The sequence below is a fragment of the Macaca fascicularis genome, chromosome 7 (assembly GCF_037993035.2).
Source record: "Macaca fascicularis isolate 582-1 chromosome 7, T2T-MFA8v1.1".
In the NCBI taxonomy this organism is placed as follows: Eukaryota; Metazoa; Chordata; class Mammalia; order Primates; family Cercopithecidae; genus Macaca; species Macaca fascicularis.
Genome location: NC_088381.1, coordinates 168,736,279 through 168,757,677, shown reverse-complemented (window position 1 = coordinate 168,757,677; position 21,399 = coordinate 168,736,279). Strand labels below are relative to the sequence as shown.

At 51.8% G+C, this 21,399-nt stretch overlaps 1 long non-coding RNA gene across 1 annotated transcript; it reads right to left on the bottom strand.

Annotated features, from left to right (window-relative positions):
• Window positions 1–942: 942 nt before the first annotated feature.
• LOC141407401 (uncharacterized) lies at window positions 943–10,444 on the bottom strand. The gene is made up of 2 exons (XR_012416341.1): window positions 8,647–10,444; window positions 943–5,305 (listed from the first exon to the last, which is right to left on the bottom strand). It is a non-coding gene; the product is annotated as an uncharacterized lncRNA (long non-coding RNA).
• Window positions 10,445–21,399: the final 10,955 nt, after the last annotated feature.

Sequence of the window (21,399 nt, the reverse complement as noted above, 5' to 3'; positions counted from 1 at the left end):
TAAGGGTCCATGAGTCTACATGCTACCACATGCACCTGGGAAAGCGCAAGGGGGAAAGCCGGGCGTTAGGTTTGGAAAGCTCTGGGGAAGCCTGGCTGCCCCAAGGACGTCCCCTCTGAGAGATTTTAGGTGAGTCACCTCTCTGGGCCTTCAAGAGCCAGCCCAGTAGCACTCTCCTCTGAGATGGAACCACTGGTCTTTCTCCCGCCTTCCCTCTGTCTTTGCCCCGACACTGCCACTAAGGCACTCAGCACAGTGAGTGTTGCTTCCTATGGAGTGTGAGCCACCGACTGCCACCACCACCAGCTCATGCCTTTTCTGTGCCAGATGAGTCAACTGCCTTGAGTAATTCTCACAGCAACCACCTGCCATTCTGCCCACTTTCCCGGTCAGTAAACAGTGCCTCACACAGAGTTGCAACCTGGCTGAGTTGCAGCTCAGCTCCACAGACTCAGAAGCAAGTCAGCTTTTGATCATGGAACCTCCTGGAAGGCACAGTCCCCGGACTTCACCCTCCCACCCTCCCTCTCTTCCTCTCGCAAACAGTTGTTCAAGGTCTGCTGTGTGCCAGGCATTGTCCCGGATGCCAGGGCTGTGAAGACACATCAGAACGGCCTGCCAGGGGAGACAGATGCTGGGGCAAATGCTCCCAGGCCAGGGTGGCAGGAGCTGGAACCGAAGGGAATTCAGGATGCCATTCAAACTGCCGGGTCACCAGGAGGAAGAGGATATCTCTTTGGGGGCTGGGTATGCAGAGACACCGCAGAAAATGCAGAAAGTCTTTTCTGTCCTGGGGCCCCCAGCACACAGCAGGAGTGGCTAAAAGCCTAGAAGACAAAGCAGAGCTTCCAGCCTGTTCCTTGCTCATCTCAGTTGTTGAAAATCCTCAATTTTATGATTGTACCAGCCAGCATCTGTTTATGCGCTCATCGGAATCCGCGCTGACAATATATTTGTTTAATTTCCAGCAAGAAGGGGAAGATTTGTCAGGGTCAGGGATACGTCTTGCATAAAACATTCTGATTAAACTCTGTTGGCCAGAGAATTACTTTCCCGTCATACTTAGAGAAATCTAGTTGTTTCTTAATTGGAGTCGCTGCCTCGCCAGCGCGTTCACCATTTACAGTTCACTCTCCTCCAGATGTTGCTTGATGTAAATTCCTCCCCAGAAGGGGGCCCCAGGTGTCTTGGGAGAGGTGCTAACTGGCACAGGACACGGGAGGCCTCTGCGTGCTGAGCTGGAGGAGAGCCAGTGTTCTAACGGGAGGCTGGGAAGAGAACGTCCTTGTCTATAGGGGCCGAGGGGAGTGGTTATTAAAAAACATGGCACCAGGGCCAGGTGCGGTGGCTCATGCCTGTAATCCCAGCACTTTGGGAGGCCGAGGTTGGTGGATCACAAGGTCAGGAGTTTGAGACCAGCCTGGCCAGTACAGTGAAATCCTGTCTCTTCTAAAAACACAAAAAAATTAGCTGGGCGTAGTGGCACATGCCTGTAATCCCAGCTACTCAGGAGGCTGAGGCAGGAGAATCGCTTGAACCCAGGAGGTGGAGGTTGCAGTGAGCCGAGATCAAGCCACTGCACTCTAGCCTGGGAAACAGAGCAAGACTCTGTCTCAAAAACACAAAAACAAAAAAACCATGGGACGAGCAGAGTGTCTCAGCGTCATCAGCTGTCTGACAGGTGAGAGCCCACTTGGAGCCCAGCTGTGCAGCCAGAGATGGGGGGCTATTGTGCTAGCCTGCTGAAGGCTGAGACAGTCCTTGGCCTTGACAGAAGGGGCAGGCAGAGGGGCACTGCAGGAAGCCAGCAAGCAGGAGGCCTTACTCAGCCTTAGATGGGGCAGAGATATTGCCAAGCAGGCGCAGTAAGGAACTGTCTGCCTCCCGAGAGGGTTTTGGGTGAGGACAGACTTTGAGTGTGTCTTAAGGGGAGTAGGGGGGAAGCAGGAGGAAGAATGAGGAGCCACCACTTACTCTACATCTACTGTGTGCCAATTCTTCATATATTTAGCAGTCCTGCTAAGTAGTGGTTATTATGCCTATTTTTCAGATGTGGAAGCTGAGGCTGGCAGAAGTATAGCGGCTCATCTGGAGTCACAGCCAGAAAACAGAGGCACAGGGATGTGAACACAAGACCCAGGATCAGTATACCTGGAGCCTGGCCCACTACATACAGTAAAAACCACAGGAGGGCAGAGGAGGAGGAGGGCAGAGGAGGGGGAGGTCACCACGACCCTTGGTGTGTGCCCACCCACAGGAATACAGAGGTCGCTTTTCACTGTGCAGGCATGGCTCACCATCAGTCAGTATACTGACCCTACCACAGGCCCCCTTCCATGTTCACAGCAGACATTGCTGATCAATCACAGGGTGCCTCCAAGCACCAACACCAACAATCAAGGTTGATAGACTAGACGGACCAATTCGCCATCCTGGGCTAGTTCTTTGATTTTAGTGGCTGAACTGTCCAATACAGTAGCCACGAGCCACATATGGTTACCGGGTGCCTAAAATGGGACTCACATCTAAAGTGCATTTAAGTACAAACAACATGTTGGATTTCGAGACATAGTCTAACAAAAAAGAATGTAAAGTATCTAATAAATGTCGTGTTGGTTACATGCCAAGATGATACTATTTTGGATATACCGAGCTAAAGAAAATATAACACTAATGTCACTCTTCTTGAGTACTTTCTAGAAATGTGGCTTATGTTCGGTTTCCGTTGGACTGCTGTGGTCTCGAGTTCAAGCTGCGCAAACAGCGCCCCTGGTGGCCGAAGCGGGTAAATTCATCTCACCAAGGGCCTGTTTTTCTACTGGAGACGCAGGGCAGGTTACTCCACGGTTCTGCACCTGTTTCCTCATCTTTGAAATGGGGACAATAATAGTTCCTATCTCATAGATTGCAATTGAGGAATAGATGAGTTAAAATACGGAAAGTATGTGAAGCAGCACCTGGCACCGTAATAAGCACTGAGTGACTGTTGGCTATGTTTTTATTATAGCATCTTGTTGACTGGGAGGTGGATTGCATGCCCTTTTCTCTCCTGGACCTCCCAATCTTGGCCCCACTCCAGAGCAGCCTCCACTCCCCAGGAGAGATAGGAGCTGACATCCAGCAGGAAGAGCACAGCTTCCTGCCTTGTACACCGGAAGAGGCCCTACCAGGCCAAAGCTATGAAGCCATCACTGGAGCCACTTCCTGTGTCTCACTGATAAGCTTCCCCATCACCCCTCACTGGGGTTCTCGTTCCTACCTGAGCTCTTGAACCCTGAGCCCAGTTAAAATCTCTGGAGTCCTTAAAGACTCTCTTGCTGTTCCCTGACTCTCCCCATAGCATAGTTGCTGACACTGATGCTTCCAGGAAGCTGCTTAACTCAGTCCCATTTCCCGGCAAGCTCTGAAAGTCATTAAAAATAATAGTAGTTGTCCCTTTGCAGATATAAAGCAACAATGGCTAGTTTTGGCATTTCTGCAAAGCTTAGAAAACACGGAAAAAATAGTTTTAAAAAACGAGGGGGGAAAGGCTTTTGTAATTCCACCACCAAGAGTCAGCCACTGGTTACTATCTTCCTAGCTCCCTTTCTAGAGCTGTGCTGTCCAATAAAAATGTAAAGTGAGGCCAGGTGCAGTGGCTCACGCCTGCAATCCCAGCACTTTGGGAGGCCGAGGTGGGAAGATCACCTGAGGTCAGGAGTTCGAGACCAGCCTGGCCAACATGGCAAAAACCCACCTATATTAAAAATACAAAAATTAGCTGGGTGTGGTAGCATGTGCCTGTAATCCCAGCTACTCAGGAGGCTGAGGCAGAAGAATTGCTTGAACCTTGGAGGCGGAGGTTGCAGTAAGCCGAGATCACACAACTGCGCTCCATCCAGCCTGGGCAACAGAGTGAGACTCTGTCTCAAAAAAAAGAAAAGAAAAGAAAAGAAAGAAAAACAAAATGTAAGTGAGCCACATAGGTAATTTCACAATTTCTAGCAACATGTTGAAAAGTAAATTTCACCTGGCTGTTAACCAGGTGGAATTAATTTTAACAATATATTCCATTTAACCCAATGTATTCAAAATATTATCATCTCAATGTATAATCGATATAGAAATATTCGTGCGACGATTTACATTCTCCTTTTGTACTAAGTCTCTGAAGTCCCGGGTGCTGCTTGCACTCACAGCACCTTTCAATTTGGTCGAACTGCATTTCAACTGTTCAGTACCCATGTGGCTCATGGTTACTATATCAGACAGCGCAGGCCTAGGGTGCTTTTTTAAGCAAATGGGCAAGTGTTGAGTGTGACAATGTTGGACTGTCAAAGCCTGTAGAGTCTGGGACCCTGCTGGTCCACCCTTGCCCTTGAGCCTTGCAATAACGAAATCCCTTCCTTCCTCAGGGCCAGCTGTTCCATGCACACCATATAGAATCCATATACTCTTTCCCAAGAGCTCCACGCATTATTAGGTGGGAAATCATTAGATGTCAGGAAAATAAAGGGCAGGATAACTCCATGGTGCCCTGGGTCAACGATGGAGAAGCATGCCTCTGAGAGCCCTCCAAGGTTAAGAAACAGGGAGTCCCCAGCACCCCTCAATCATCTTCATTCACATTGCTGCTGCCCCGTTTTCCACACTTCAGTTTCCTCAGATTTCGTACTCCAGGCAGAAGCTCCAAGACGCCTAGTACTTCAGGTTTGACATCCTGCCAGCTTGGGCTCTGAGCAATGGGCTCCCCGTACATTGCGAACCGCGTGTCTCCCAAGATGAAAGACTGTAAAAAAAGATAAAAATAGTTCCCGGGAAAGGGACTGCTTCAGCTGGCCCAGTTTGTGGAGTCGCTGTTTCATCTCTGATGTGAATAATTCATCTCTTCTAAAATGCTGCTGTTAAGTTAGGAGCATCATTATTGCATTTTTTTTGATGAGGCACTTTTTTAAAAATCATAAACACCCAGCACGTTAAGAGGAGAGCCTGAAGTACGTCATTTAGAGCCATTTGCTCAGGCAGAAAGCAGCGCTCGTGATCCGTGCCGTCAGCTTGTTCCCCAAGCTGACATATCAAAGCTGCCTTTGGTTTCCTCCCTTGCTTAGACTAGGGAGTGTGACCTTGTTTCTTTTGAAGAGTTTGCAGAAGTGGCCCTGGAGAAGGAAACAGCCTGGCCTGGGAAGCAGGCAGCCGGAGAGCTGGCCCTCGCTCTCTTTGGGCCTCTTCTCAATTACCTTGTGAAGACAAGCACAAGTAAACAACTCTGGAGTGAGGCCAGCTCAGTATATGTTCTTGAAGAAGCCGAAGGGCATCCGGTGAGGCTCTGGGGATACGAATAATAATATGAGTAACAGTGACTCATGCCACCATTAATTGATCACTTACTACATGCCAGGTGGCCCACACTAGGAGCTCTAGATACATTATCTCATTTCAGCCTTGCAATGCTATGAAGAGGGACACTCCTATTATACCCATTTCACAGATGAGGGCGCTGAGGCACAGAGGGCAGGGAGGAGTCATTTGCAGGGCTGTCTGCTCTTGTCCTTCTCCACCTCTCTCAGTGGGGAGGGACACTCCCCTGTAATTGCTGATAGTCCCTGGAATCCCAGCTGAGCCCAGAGCAGGTCTGCAAAGAGGTCACTGAGCTCCGTGATAGCAGGGTCAAGGTCACCCTGAAACCAGCCATCTCCTACAGAGCCAGGCCGCCCTCCCCTCACACACAGGCTGCCTGGGCTCAAGCTCCACCAGCAGACTTGGAGCAGGAGGGCTGTGCGCTGCTCTTTGTATGCACAAGGGCCTCCAAACCAGCCTTTTTACAAAATGTATTTTAGTTGTGGGATCCTTTATTCCCATGAATACTTATCCAGAAGCCCGAAACATAGAATGGATTTTCAAGGAGTTTCGCTGGTTGAAGGGAGGCATGGGAGACCCAGAGACCCCGAGAACAGCCCCCCTCAGCACCCTGGACCTGGGTGAACCAATGCTCTGAGTGACTTCTTCGTTTGACCAGATGGGTCCACTGAGTCCCCGGGAGGTCATCCACAGGGCTAACATTCACCGCGCACTTGCTGCGAGCCTCCCTGTACGGAAGCTCTCTCACGGCGTTTCGTTCTCTCTGGTCACCCCGAAGCCTCAGGCTCCCCTAGTTCACCAAGCCCGGGTTTCTGGGAGTGAACCTGGTCCTGCTGCCTGCTCCACACCTTGTACATCTTTGTCTCAGGTCTCGAGGGACAGGATGGAGGTGGCCTTGTCCCTTCTGTCCCCTCCATCCCCAATGACATACATCTTTGTCTCAGGTCTCGAGGGACAGGATGGAGGTGGCCCTGTCCCTTCTGTCCCCTCCATCCCTAATGACAACTGATGGGCTCCAGGTTTTCTGTTTCCCTTTAGCAGGAAAATGGAGCCCAGAGATTTGGTCTGGCTTCCCACGTGAAAAGTCCTCCAGGCTGTTTGGCCGGTGTTGGCGTGGGCTGACCAGGCACCTCCTGGCCTCCGGGGCCTCCTTTCCAGTAAAATAGAGCCAGGGTAGAGGGCGGCCCCCTGGGGACAAGGCTTGGCAGAGCCAGAGGTGAAGTGGCCGGCATGGCAGCTGTCCACAGCTGGGCCCAGGCCTGCCCCAGTGGTAGACCCAGGGGCCCAGCTCAGGCCCCATAAGGAGGGAACTGGAAACAATTTTCCTCACCTCGCACAAATCCCATCCCAGATTCCCACCCACCAGCCTAGAGGGAACGGAGGCCTGAGCTTATCTTCTCATGTCGGGCATGGTGCTGGGACCCGAAGGCCCCAGAATCCCCATCTGGGCCTCTGAGCCCGGTCTTCAGAAGGCGGGGAGCCACCCTTCCGGCCTTGGGCCTACTGACATGGAACCCAGTGTCTGTTTGTCCAAGTTCAAGGATTATGAAATGTGGGTTATTGCCCTGCTCTTCTGATATTAGCTCTGTGGGGCTTCCAGCCCAGCCCCCTCATCGCAGAAGACCCAAGCTTTCTGGAGACGCTTGGCCTCGTTTTATTCTCCCAAGAAGCCCCCGCGGTGGGCAGAGCAAGACTTTTAGCCCCATCTCCCTAGCGGGAGAGCTGAGGAGCCACAGCAGTGCCCTGGCCCCAGCTAGCAGAAGTCTGGCAAGCTCCTGAGGTTTTAAATCCTCCTGGGAATTCTCATAGGAGCCAGCCCCCTTTATGCCAAGTGACTCCCACCCAGACCCATCAAATTCACTCCCCATGAGTTTGGGGTTGGCTTCAAGCAGGTCCCCCTGCAACTGGACGGGGACAGCCCCGAGTGGTGAAGCGGGGCTCTGTGGCATGTCCCCCAGCAAGGAGCCCCCGGCCACACCCACTGCCCAGGGATGCTGCCCCCAGCCAGACCCTCAGCCTCCTAGCCCTGGACTGAGACAGGGTAGGCTCAGGCCGCACATGTGACCTCCTGTATATGTCCTGGGCTGGCACAACTGCTGGGTTGGTCAGCGCTGTGCTAGGTCTGACTCTAAGACGGAACAAACAGAGAAAAATCCATGACAACTGGACTTAGCTCAGGGTGGGCCCTGCCCTGATGTCCTCTCAACCCGTAGATCTGCCCACACACTCAGGGGCATGGAGGAGCCACAGGCTGGCCAGGGGCCCAGCACCCTGGAGGACACAGAGAGGCACGGAAGTCACCTGGGTTGGAGGGGAGGGGACAAGGCCTGTTGGCTGCAGCTGCAGAGAGGGAGAGAGGAGGAGGAGCAGGTCTGCCCTCTGCTCTGACACCAGGGGCCTTCTGGAGCTCCCCTAATGCCCCTCTCCCCACGCTTCTCCTCCCCTCCATGGCCTAGCCACCTCCCCTTTGCCCTCCTGGCTGCAGCCTCTGCTCCCCTCCCCATTCCACTTACCTGAGCCAGCGCCACCTGGCCACATCCTGTATCTGCCCTCACTGCCACTCCCAGGGTCCCTAGTAGCCCCCTACTGTCCACAGGGACTGTCCCACTCCTCCCCACCGGAAACAGAGCCCAGCACGATGTGGCCCCTCAGGCTGTCCAGCTCCAGGACTGTTGTCTTGGCCACACCCTGCACCCTGGCCCCAGGTGCTTGGGGGCATTCCCTGCACCTCCAAGCCTTAGCCACAGGTGCATCCTCCTGCTGGAAGGTTCTCCCTCCCCTCCCCACCTACAGTTCACGCCCTAAGACTTGTCTCGATAGCCCCTCTCTGGGGCCTCTCTCCATTCCCTGGCTTATCCATAGTGGACCCCCCTGGCTTGTCCAGACCCCACCCTCACCTGGACCACAGCTTGTCACAGTTGACCTGCATGCCGGCCAGTGGCCCCTCGGGGCAATGACAGCATCTTACTTTTCTTGAGCTTCTCTGAGGCCTGCCTAAGACACAGTTCAACCCATGTTTGTTGAATGAATAAATGACCTAAAATGACCTAGAATGGGGCCTTACCCTTTCACACCCAGGACAAAGGCATTTGCTCCCTGCAGGTTTACTGTACCTGAACCGCCACCCTTGCTGTCCTCTGCTCCACCCTCACCTCCCACTGCTCACACTGGGTGTCCACCTTAAAGGGAACCCCAAAACCAACAAGGGAGGCATGAAACCCTGACTTCCGACTCTTCCCTGCCTGAGCTCCTCCCACAGGAACCTCCTGATGGGGCAGAAGGTTCGGGCTCACCTGAGCTGGGACCTACCTGTGTTCCTGAGGGCGTGGCCTTTCCGGCAACTGGCTCCCAGTCACCTTCAAGAGACATTAGCGTCCAGGCTCCTCTGACCCTCGAACGGGAGTTGCTTTTTGCACCTCCTGGCAGGGAGCCCCCAGTGTCCTCGTCTTCCGATGTCACCTACTTCGCAGCATGTCTCCCAAAATGCTTCAGAGCAGTTTCCATTTTTCCACGAAAGAAATGACCTGTTTCCAGGGTTCCTTTCTCCTCCGTGCCTTTGTGGCAGAGAGAGCTGCCTTTGTCGTAAAATAATTTCGGGCACTTGCCTCTCTCTTTCACGCGGAACTGTTCAAGGCTCTTTCCTCCGACTGACTTTCATGTCGCAAAACTCCATGAAGCTTTCATCTGCCCGGGGGAGCTGTGCCTTGAGGAACCAGGGAAGGGAAGGAGCGCCCGGACAGTGCGCAGGGGATATGTAAATAGGTGCAGAACTCAGAGCCTGCCTCTGCCCCCCAGGCCACCCACCCGGCTCCAGGCGAGAACCACCTTGCCTCGCGTTCCCCCGCCTGTTCTGGGAAGGGCGCTGTGAGGCAGGCAGGGCGGAACCATCCTGAAATCCTCATCTGGATTGTTCGTTCATTCCGGTGGCAAAGAAGCTCACTCCCAGGAAACCGGGTGCATTCGAGGAAGCTGCTTCCGTGGAAAGAGCACTGGGGCAGGAGTCCAGGCCTGGGTTCAAGGGACAGCGGGTGCTGATTCTTCAGGGTTTCCACCCTTCCTGGCAGGGAGGACCTGGCTGCATTGCCATCTCTAATATTTGCCTGATATAAAATGGGCCTTTTCTTGGGATTTCACTCCTGTCGGAATATCCACTGCCACAGGATTTGGTATTCCTTCTCCCTAAGAGGAGCCCCCTAACTGCATATGCTGAGATGCCACCAGGCTGGACGCCCCCATCAGAGCTGCCACACCTCCCCGCCGTGTGGCCCTGGGTGAGCCACCTTCTCCGTGTGCCTCAGTTTCCCAACTGTGTTTCCTCAGCATTGTGAAGACTGAGTTCCATTGCAAACCACTCTCGCACGTGCTGATGGAGTGTTATGGTTTCTAAATACATGCGCCCCCATAGGCTCTAATTCCCACCAAAACAAAAAGGCACTGAGGTTTTCACCAGTGAGCCAGCTGATAGCAGCCAACACGGAGCTGGGCTCAGGGTAACCAGCCTCCAACCCTTTCAAAGCGGCCTTCGGACCTAACTTTCCATTCCCCCTGGGCAGCTGCTCTCCTCCAAGACTCCAGCTGGGGAAGAGAACAGCCCCATCTTCTTTCTCCACCTCCAAGCCAAGGGGCACTCAGCCGTGAGCTGGCTGTTCACAGATCACTCCTCTTCATTCTCGCAGCAACCCTCACAAAAGCCCCATGTCACAGATGAGGAAACTGAGGCTCCACAGCAGGAAGCCACTTTCCCAAGGCCCCATCTTTCTCCTGGTGAGCTCCTTCCCAATGACATGGCACATGTTCCGTCTGTGCAAGCCCCAAAGCCACCCCCTGTTTTACCTGACTGGAGGCTGTCCTGCCGCAGGACACAGAGGGCTGGGCTGGGCTGCCTGGTTCCGGTTCTGTGCTTCTGTCTCCTCTGTGCCCAGTGCTGCCAGCCAACATCCGGCTGCCCAGGAAAACTGCAGCCCCAGCAGGGTGGGCCGCCCTGGGCCACCCCCTGAACTTCCAGAGCCATCGGGTCTGCCCATCTGTGTCCATCTGTCTTGCCTGCAACCCTAATGGCAGCCTCTGTTCAGGACCCACCACCACGAGCCGGGCCTCCCCACACCTCACAGTGCCACCTCCCCCACACCTCACAGTGCCACCTCCCCACACCTCACAGTGCCACCTCCCCCACACCTCACAGTGCCACCTCCCCCACACCTCACAGTGCCACCTCCCCACACCTCACAGTGCCACCTCCCCACACCTCACAGTGCCACCTCCCCCACACCTCACAGTGCCACCTCCCCCACACCTCACAGTGCCACCTCCCCACACCTCATAGTGCCACCTCCCCACACCTCAGAGTGCCACCTCCCCACACCTCACAGTGCCACCTCCCCCACACCTCACAGTGCCACCTCCCCCACACCTCACAGTGCCACCTCTCTAAACCCATCCCTGCCACCTGGAGCCCAGGGGACAGTCGGAAGCCTGCTGGGGGAGGTCGGGAGATGGAGGCTAGAGGGGAGAGCACCAGAGTGAGGAGGGGTTCCAGAAGTTAGGCTGAGGGTAGACCCTGCTGCCCCCAAAAAATCACCATCCAGTGGGGTGATTATGTTTTAATCGGGGAGGCATTGTACATGTAGTTCTTAAAAACGAGGAGGGAAGGACGTCTGCACGCTCGTTTCCTGCATTGGAGTCACCAGCAGCTCACGCCTCATTGCTCCCGTCTCCTCCAGCTGTAATTAAGCCAGATATACCAGGCACCGCTGCCTGCCCAGCTCCAGTCCCAGTGCAGCAATCAGCCCTCAGTTAAATGAGAGGGATAAATAAAGGCAGACCGGGAGCCCAAGGACAACAGCCCCGGTTACCGTCCTCCGCAGACCCAGACCACCCAGCTACCTTGGTCACTGTGCGGTCAGAGGATGGGCAGAACAGGCAGGGCCTCTTTGGTGGGAAGCTACGGACGTGTGGGGCCCCCCACGCAGGGCCTCAGTTTTCTCATCTGTAATATGGGGGAGCAGACAAGTCCCCCATGTTACCCTCTGCAGGCCTCACTCTGGTCCTGTCCACTTTAACCATCACCTCTTGACCTCCTGAGTCAGACCTGCAGAGGCAGGCCCGGGAATCTGCACTTCCCAAGGTGCCCCAGGGAGCCCCTCCATGGAACCACGTGTGCCAAGGCCTGGGAAGAGGACAGGTGGCCAGAGGATCCTGGGGTCCCTCTCCCAGCCCAACCCCACCCCCAGACCCTGTGGCTGCTCCCCCTCTGCAAAGGCACCAGGAGGGAGGTCAGGCCCTGTTGGAGCCGGCGACACAGGTCAGTGCCCCGGGCAAGTGGGTGCTGCGGTAGCCTCAGGCCACAAGGGGGCAGAGGCGCCCAGCGAGGCCGCAGCCTTGGCTCAGGTAAGCCGGGTCCGCTGGCTGCGCTCTGGGGTCCTGCACGCCTGCTTTCCACTGCCTCCAGAGGAGACCCCGGGGGGCAGGGTCGGGCAGGGGCCTCTCCGTGTGGCCTGGGTGGTCCTTGGGTCCTCAGCCCCTGCCCCCGCCTCTTCTGGAAAGCTCCTTACAGCACTGCCCAGCCCTGCTGCCTCCCAGCCCTGACACAGGAATCCCGTCTCACTCCAGCGCCCGCCCTCCCCTTCCAGGCGGCTTCATCCCTGCCTAATTCTGCCCTCACTCGCCCCATTTCACAGGAGAAGTAAACTGAGGCCCAGAGAGGGCAGGGGCTGGAGCCAAGGCCCTCCCTTCTGGAGCAGCAATCCTAGAATTGGGAAACTTTGCCTTTTGTTGTGGTGAGAAATGCTGTTGAGAATTTCTTAATTCCCCTTTGGAAAAAAGACAGGTTGTGCTGTGTGCAGAAATCGTTATTCAAAAATTACAGACTCTGGTTGTTTCTATGGAAACATTTTTTCACCTTATGCAAATGAAGCAAGAGGCATGAAAACAACGCCTCCCTTTTCTGCCCCCCCTTCTTTCTTTTTGGAACCTTGAAAAGCGGCTGCTGAAAGTTGCGTCCTCTGCAGGGTGCTGAAGGCGGCCTCTGACACTGTGAGAATTTGCTTCATTCGCTCCGGGGCCTTTGGGACCCTGGGCGAGCCGAGACTCAGGGCTCCCCGGCCAATTACTCTGAGGCCCAGCTCCATTTACTCCCACTCTGATCATTACAGAAGGGTGGGTGTCAAATGTCACTCCAGAGTGTCTCCCCTGTCCCCTTGAAGGGGAACCCCTGCTTCCCACCACAATTCCTTCAGGAATCTCCACAGCAGGACGGAAACTCCCCACCCCCAGAGCACCCATCGTTTGCCCAGCCTGGACTGGCATTCTGTTGACCAGCCAACCTCTGCACCCGCTCCTGCCCTCATCTCTGCCTCCACGGGGGCTCCCAGAGCCAAGGAATGGGAATGTTGGGCCTATCTTTCCTCCGGTTTTGATTCAAGCTCCCACATTGGTGCCTTCCAACTGTGTGGCCTTGGACAAGTCTCTTTGCCTCTCTAAGCCTCGTTTTCTCCCGCCACCCCCACCCTGCATAGCTGGGGGTGATAGCACCCACCTTGCAAGGTTGCAGGGAGGGTAACATGGAACGACCATCTTCAGTACTTAGCACACAATAGGGATTAAATGTGTAGGAATCCCCCAAGTTGCTCCTTGAGGAGCGGGCAGCCAGGGTGGGAAGAGGCTCACTGGTGTGTGTGCTGCATGGAATGTGGCCGCCCCGGGGGAAATTTGCTTGAAGCCATCCAAGAATCCCATCTCCGGCTGTTTGTGGCTGGGGCGGCCACCAGGAGGCAGTGTCTCGCAGCAGCCACAGCGCCAAATTTGTAGCCCAGAGACCTGGGTTCAAGCTCCAACTCAGAGGTGTCTTCACTGGCTGATCTTGGAGACTATTTCCCCTCCCCAAGCCTCTGTTTTCTCATCCACAGGGGGCCACATCATCTCCTGCACGCCCCACAGGCTGCGAGGGGACCCCTAGCTAAAGGCTGTGGGAAGTGGGCAGATGTACCCTGACTGACACAAAATTGGTACCAAGAGTGGTTCCAGGTGATGGAGGGGATTTGGGGATTGGTTTGGTCATGCGTTTGGACTTGAACACAGAGCTGAGCTCCTTGCCAATGGGAAATGGGATGTTAGTAACCCCTATATGGCTCAGCATTGCCATCAATCAACTATCACCTGCTATTGACTGCGATGAAGTGGCTCCCATCTAAGGAACCCATGTGGCTCCTGAACTTGACCATAACAGCAGTAACGATGACTATAAAGATTTTGGTGAGGTGTGGATACTTTTGAGTGTACGCAAGCTCTTACAAAGAGAAAATGGAAAGCTTGGATCCGTTAGCCTTCAGCTCAAGTCACAGTCTGAGAACCAGCGAGCTGCGGTGACAGCTGTAAAAGAGGCTCTTATTTCATTTAGCTGCAGGGCTGATGCTGATGAAAATCAGATACAAGTTTAATTGTGCAGGCTGCTGAGGTATAACAATTGAATTCATGCTCTCAACAAGTTTCTCAGGTGAAAGTTAGAGCCCTGATTAGTGAAGAATCAGATCTCAAAACTTGAAATGAAAACATCTGATTGGATCCAAATGAGACTGTCAATCTTGAGTCCCCAAGTCACACGGAGCCTCCCTTGCAAGTGGAGGTGGCTAGCCGTCTCATGTCAGAAGAGACTGGCTCTCCTCTGCTTGAAAACCATGGGATAAACTCACCCAGGGCAGATGCCCTGGAAGGAGGTGCCCGTTCATCTCAAGATCCATCACAGCTACCCTGTTGTCACTAGACCCACAGCTGGGCTCCAATCCCAGCATGCTGCAGGGGGAAGTACACACTTTACCACCAAAAGAATTACAAGACTTTGCTTCTATATGTGGGCAGAAACCTGGGTACCACGTGCAGAGTGGATTCTAAGGGTGTTAGACCATGGAGGGAGAAATATTAATACAACATCAGACCAGGCCCCATGTTTTGGCATAGCTGCACTTACGAGAGAATCTGAATTCAAAGTGCTAGTTTGTGTAACTATGCATTAATCATCTATCGTCACATAACAGATTACCACAAACTTCAAGGCTTACAACAGCACACACTTTTAATCTCACAGCTTCTATGGGGTAGGAACCTGGGCATGGCTGAAGTGGCTCCTCTGGGCCAGGATTCTCACGGGGCAGCAATCCAGGTGTCAGCCAGAGCTGCAATCTCATCAGAAGAGTTCCCTGGAAAACCATCCACTTCCAGGCACACGAGGGTGTTGCAGGAGTCAGTTTCCTGCAGGCTATTGGGCCGGAGGCCTCAGTTACTAAGTGGCCTGGCTGAAGGCTGCCCGCATGGACCTCTTTGGCATGGTTGCTTACTTTATCAAAGCCTGCACACTCAGAAGGCAACGGAGAGAGCCTGCTACCACCTTATAGAAGCTAATCACAGCAGTGACCACTCATCAGCTCGGTCATATTCTGTTGGTTCGAAGCATGTCACAAGCCCACCTATACTGAAAGGAAGGGAGTTACATAAAGGAATGAATAGCAGGAGACGGGGATCTTTGGAAGTTTTCCTGCCACCAGCGGAAGGTGGAGCTAACAAATTATTTGGTTGGTTCTTGACTAAAACTTGGACTCACCCGTGACCTCCAGGTAATGAAGCTGAGATGGCAGAGCTTCCCTGGCATGAGGCGGAGGAGGGAACTCAAATGCTTAGAGGATAGGAATGCTGGGCTGGATCTATCAAGTGAAACCTGCACACCCATCCTTCAACTGTGTTCTGCAAGAGGCCCAGGAGATACTTCCTTCCCTGAGGAATTGAAAAATACAGTGGTGAGCGGCACGCCTGCATCCCTGAAAATCTCTATGGTTGCAGTCCTTTATAGGCCAGGCATGACAGCAGGGGATGCTGCCACCGAGCTGCATGCCCTGATTTCAATGGGAATGATGAGATTGCAGAGTGGCAGAAGCCAAGTGGCATCATCACTTCACTGCCAAAGACAAAGTGGGTACATCCAGCATCAAGGACAGCAGGGATGCAGAAGCAATCAACACACCTTGGCCCACACAGATCTTTGGTGGCGGCAAATTCATCATGGTGTCCCCGGGAGTGAAAGAGATGGGCAGCCTGCTACAACCTTGGTTTAGATAGGAAACGCACCCGGGAGAGCACGAGGCCTGGTAGCCTCGAGTCTGACTTGAGTCGTTGCAATGAAGAATCATGGCCTCTTACCCGACTTCCAGATCTCAGCAAATTCATAGACCCTGAGCGACTTGGTCGAAGGGGAGGCCAGCATGGCTGTGCATACTGTCCACCTTCCTCCAAGCCATGTCCAGGGGGACCTGTGGCCTTTTACTACAGGGAGTGTGCAACAGGGAAAGGAAATGCCTAGATGGTTTGAGGATTGCTAGATAGTGGTTCTGAACTAATACTAATTCCTGAGGGCCCAAAATTCCACCATGCCCCAGCAATCTAAAAGCAGGTGGACAGTGGAAAGATGATAGATGGACTCTTAACTCAGGTCTGGCTCACAGTGGGCCCAGTTGGTCCATGGGTCCCACCCCCACCAGTGGTTATCTCTCCAGCTCTTACATGTATAGTTGGAGGAGACATACTTAGCAATTGTCAGCATCCCCACATTGGCTCTGTGACCCATGTGATGAGGGCCATTATCTCAAGAAGGACTTAGTGGAAATCCCTGAAACTTCCACTCCCATTCAAGTGAGTGAACCAAAGCTATACTTTCTCCCAGGGGAATTTCAGAGATTAATGTCACTTTCAAGAAGCAGAGATGTTCATACCTACCACACTCCATGGAGTTTCCCAGTTTGTACTGTTCAGAAGTCAGGTGGAACGCTGCCACCAGCAGACACAGCAATGGTTTCTCTGAATTGGAAGATGAGGCTATCGCCTGGCTGTTTTGGACTCCTTGAGCCACTGGATCAACACAAAAAGAAAAGAAAAGAAATGACTCTACTTGCTGGAGTGATTGATCCTGATTAGCAAGGGGAAACTGGGCTTCTGCTACACAATGAGGACAGAGAGGAACATATCTGAAACTCAGAGGATTCTCCAGGGCCCCTCTCTTTGTTCTCCAGTGACCAATAGTAATGGTGTCTTAGCCTGTTTGCTAAAACAAAATGCCACAAATCAAACGGCTTATAAACAACAGGAATTGATTTCTCACAGTTCTGGAGCCTGGAAAGTTCAAGATTAAAGCACCAGCAGATTTAGTGTCTGATGAGGGCCTGCTTCCTCATAGATAGCAGTTTCTCGTTGTGTTCTCACGTGGTGGGAGGGGCAAAGAGCACTCTGGGTTTTTGTGTGTGTGTGTGTGTGTGTTTTTTTATAAAGGCACTAATCACAGTCATGAGGGCAGCCCTCATCATCTAATCTCCTGTTTTAGTCCATTTTGTGTTGCTATAACAGACTATTCCAGACTGGGTAATTTATTATAAACAGAAATGTATTGACTCAAGGTTCTAAAGACTGAGAAGTCCAACAGCATGGTGCCAGCAGCTGGTGATGGCCTTCATGCTGTGTCATTCCATGGTGGAAGGCAGAAAAGCAAGGGCAATAGTGAAGGAGGAAGGGGATCCAAACACACTTTTATAACACACCCACTCTCATGATAGCTAACTCACTCCCACAATAATGACATTAATCCATTCATGAAGGCAGAGTCCTCATGATCTAATCACCTTTTATCAGACCCTGTCTCCCAGCATTGTTGTATTGGGTATTAAGTTCCCAAAACACAAACTTTGGGGGACACATTTAAACTATAGCATCTCCCAAAGGTCTCATGACCTAACACCACCACCATGGGGGTTAAGATTTCAGCATATGAATTTTGGAGGGACATAAACATTCACTCCATAGCCTTTTTCTCTTGGCCCCCCAAATTTAATGGGCTTCTTGCATGCAAAATGCATTCATTCCATCCCAATTGCCCAAAACATCTTCACTTGTTTCAGCATCAACTCAGAAGTCTAAAGTCCAAAGTCTCATCTAAATATCATCTGTGTCAGATATGGATGAGACTCAAGGTATGATTCATTCTGAGGCAAATTGCTCTCCAGCTGGGAGCCTGTGATATCAAACATGTTATGTGCTTCCTAAATACAATGGTAGAACAGGCATAGGATAGACATTCCCATTCCAAAACAGAAAAATAGGAAAGAAGGAAGGAGTGATAGGTCCCGGCCAAGACCAAAAACCTAAAGGCTCAAAAATAACCTTCTTTGGCTTGGTTATCTGCCCTCCAGGCTCACTGGGGTGGGGATCCTGCCTGTTGAACACACAGTGGTGGTGGTCCTGCCTCCATGGCTGTGCTGGGCACACCCCATACTACAGCTCTCACAGGTTGGGATTTCATGCCTGTGGCACTCCCAGGCTAGAATCATATTCCAATGGCTCTGCTGGTCTGGGTTTGTGGAGATGGTCCCACCCACTGGCTATGGTGGGTATTATTCTAGTAGGGGCTGTCTATGATGGTCTTGTCCCTGCAGTGTTTCTCTCTCTGGGCCCTGAGGCCCTTTGGAGCATCCTTTGAAATCTAGAGGGAGGCGGCCAAGCCTCTACAGCTTTGCTGGGCACAGTGTATGCCACACTAGGGCCTGCAGAGGCCACACCTGGGGTGGATAAGGAGCTCAGCACTGGAGTGCATGGAGGGAAATGGAGGCTGCAGTGCAGTATGGCAGTGGTGGTGGCCCCTCCTTTGATATCATTTTGCCGTCCAGGCCCTGGTACTCTGGGCCTGTGAGGGAAAGAATAGCCCCCAATTCTTCCATCATTTTGGACAACAGGTTCTGGCTTCTGTTCAGATCAAGCTTGTCCAACCCATGTCCCATGGGCCTCATGTGACCCAGGACAGCTTTGAAGCCCAACACAAATTCATAAACTTTCCTAAGACATTATGAGATTTTTTTTTTCTCTCAATTTTTTTTAGTTCATCAGCAATGGTTAGTGTTAGTGCATTTTGTGTGTGGCCCAAAACAGTTCTTCTAATGTGGCCCAGGGAAGCCAAAAGATTGGACACCCCTGGTTTACATGGTTGACTAATCTTCCCTGTTGTCTTAATGAATAGCTCCTGGCTTCTGTTGAGATGGCCAATCCATACTTATCTCTCTCTCTCTCTTTTTTTTTTTTTTTTGAAAAGGAGTTTCTCTTCTGTCACCAAGGCTTGTGTGCAATGGTACGATCTTGGCTCACTGCAACCTCTGCCTCCCAGGTTCAAGCGATTCTCCTGCCTCCGCCCCCTGAGTAGCTGGGACTACAAGCATGTTCCACTATGTCTGGCTAATTTTTGTATTTTTAGTAAAGACAGAATTTCGCCATGTTGACTGGGCTGGTCTCAAACTCCTGACCTCAGGTGATCCACCTGCCTTGGTCTCCCAAAGTGCTAGGATTACAGGTGTGAGCCACCGTGCCTGGCCCATACTTATCTATTTATCAGTCATTTAGCCACATCCTTGTTCTCTCTCAAATATGTTTTGTCATTTTTTTCCAATATGGATAGGCTGAAAATTTTCCAAATGTTTAATTTCTGCTTCTCTTTTGATTGACAATTCTGTCTTTGACTCATTTCTGTTTTCTCACATTTTACTATCAGCAGTCAAGAGAAACTAGGCTACACCTTCAACACTTTGCTTAGAAATTTCCTCCATCAAATACCCAATTTCATTGCTCACAAACTCTACCTTCCGCAAAACACTAGAACATGAACACAATTCAGTCAAGTTCTTTGTACTTTGTAACAAGGGTGGCCTTTCCTTCCTTGTCCAATGATACATTTCTCCTTCTGTCTGAGGCCTCATCAGAATGGCCTGTACCACCCATATTTCTACCAACCTTCTGTTAATGACTGCTTAGGTATTCTCTAAGAAGCTTGAGGCTTTTTCTGCAGCTCTGCTCCTCCCTGTCTGGGCCCTCAATAGAATTCCCCCTTATGGTCCACTCACAGCAATGTAGGCTTTTCCTAGAATGCACCTCAAAATTCTTGGCAGTCTGTACCCAGTTCCAAAGCCACTTCCACATTTTTAGGTATGTGTTACAGCAGCACCTTTACTTCTCCATACCAATTTTCTGTCTTAGTCCATCCTGGCTGCTATAACAAAATACCATAAACTAAGTGTCTTATAAACAACAGAAATGTATTTCCCATTGCTCTAGAGGCTGATAAGTACAAGATCAAGGGGCTGGCAGATTTGGTGTTTGGTAAAGGTCTAGATTCCTCATAGACAACATCTTCTTGTTGTATCCTCACATGGTGGGAGTGGAAAGCTAGCTCTCTGGATTTCATTTGTAAGGGCACTAATACCTGTGAGGAGTGCTCACCTCTCAAAGGCCCCACCTCCTAATACCATCACCTAGGGGTTTTGGATTTTAACGTATGGATTTTGCAAACATTCACATCTTAGCAAATGGTTAATGGAAAAGAACAGCAACCAAAAACGTGCATGGTGACAGAGGACTCACAGCCTTCACGAAGGGAGACTAGGCTCACTCCACCTGTTAGAGGCCAGCTGAGGTTCTGGCTAAGGACAGGCGAAATGCAGAATGGGTAGTTGAAGAAGGAAGCCATTGATATCAATTCTAGCCTCACCATTACCTTACAGAAGTGAGTCCCATAGTAGTTATTTTCTAACTTGTTTGTTTTATGTGCACACTTATCTGTATAGGCTAATCGTTTGTTTGTTTGTTTTTTCTTTGAAACTGGGCCTCACTTTGTTGCCCAAGCTGGAGTGCAGTGGCATGATTACCACTCACTACAGCCTCAACCTCCCAGGCTCAAGTGATCCTCCCATCTCAGCCTCCCAAGTAGCTTGTACCGAGGCAAGGCAAATACCACCATGTCCAGCTAATTTTTAAAATTTTATGTAGAGGTGGGGTCTTCTTATGTTGTCCAGGCTGGTCTTGAACTCCTGGGCTTAAGTGATCCGCCTGGTCCAGCCTCCCAAAGTGCTGGGATTACAGCCATGAGCCACCACACCCAGCCTAGACTAATTATTTTCTTCCCCCTCCTTTCCATTTTTATTTTATATCCAAACTGTTGGAAGTTAACGTCACAGGTTAGTGTGTAGGTAATAAAATATTTAGTGGAATTGCAAATAAATTTGAGGAGTAATTCACACAGTCAGTGACAGAAACAATGGCTGCTGGACTGCATGTCTCCTCATTTCAGGGAGAGGGCAGAAACTGTCACGTGTAAGATCTGTAGCTGGATCTTGTTAGATGGAGATATAAAGTTGTTTTGTTGCTGTACAGGAGTCCAAATGTGTGTAGTACACATGGAAGGTGAGTAGCCAAAGGGGTGGACCATGCCAGTTATCAATGTATTGTCTCCCAGCTCCAAATCTGCCCTGCATTGGCTGTTGTATTAAAAAGGGAGCTGGTGCCTTTGTGATTTTCTTTGCCTGCCGACACCACGTTAAGCTTTGTCAGCAGAGGGCTCTGGAGAGACAGGACAGGAGGCAGGGATTTTCCCTCCTGGTTCTGGGTGCTGACTGGGCAGGCTCCTGCAGTGTGGGCGGCCTCCCCAGCAGTGCGGTGAACACAGTTGGCAGCTTCCCTCTGCTCTCTCTAGGGTGGGTTTGTAGCAGATATCTCCCCATGAACAGCTTCCCCAGCAACCTAAAGGGTGGATTTCCAGCAAGCTCTGTTGGTGCAGCCCACAGCCACATCCACTAAGCCACAGCTGTGCCCTCCCCTCTGAGCCTGGGTTGGGGGAGGGTCTTCCTTGGCTGCTCTATCTCAGAGCTGGGGTAGCAGCTGCTCCTTACACCTGCAACCACTAGGTTCTTTCACGTTCCCTTCACTGCTTACTACCCAGTCCCTCATTACTGCAGATCCCTGTTATAATCAATAATCTATCAACTTTCCTTGATCGGATTACTGTGTGGATTCTGTCTCCTGTCTTGAGTGTCGCTGCTACACTGAGCTGAAAACCAGGAAGTTAGGGCATGGCTTAGAATGATTTCAACTGCAATAAGTCCATCTTAAGAGGTCAGTGTGTGCCAGTCACTGCACCCTGAGATACAGCCACCAAAGGCGCATGGTCTCTGCCCTGGCAAGTTTACAACCTAGGGGGATAGACAGACACTAGGC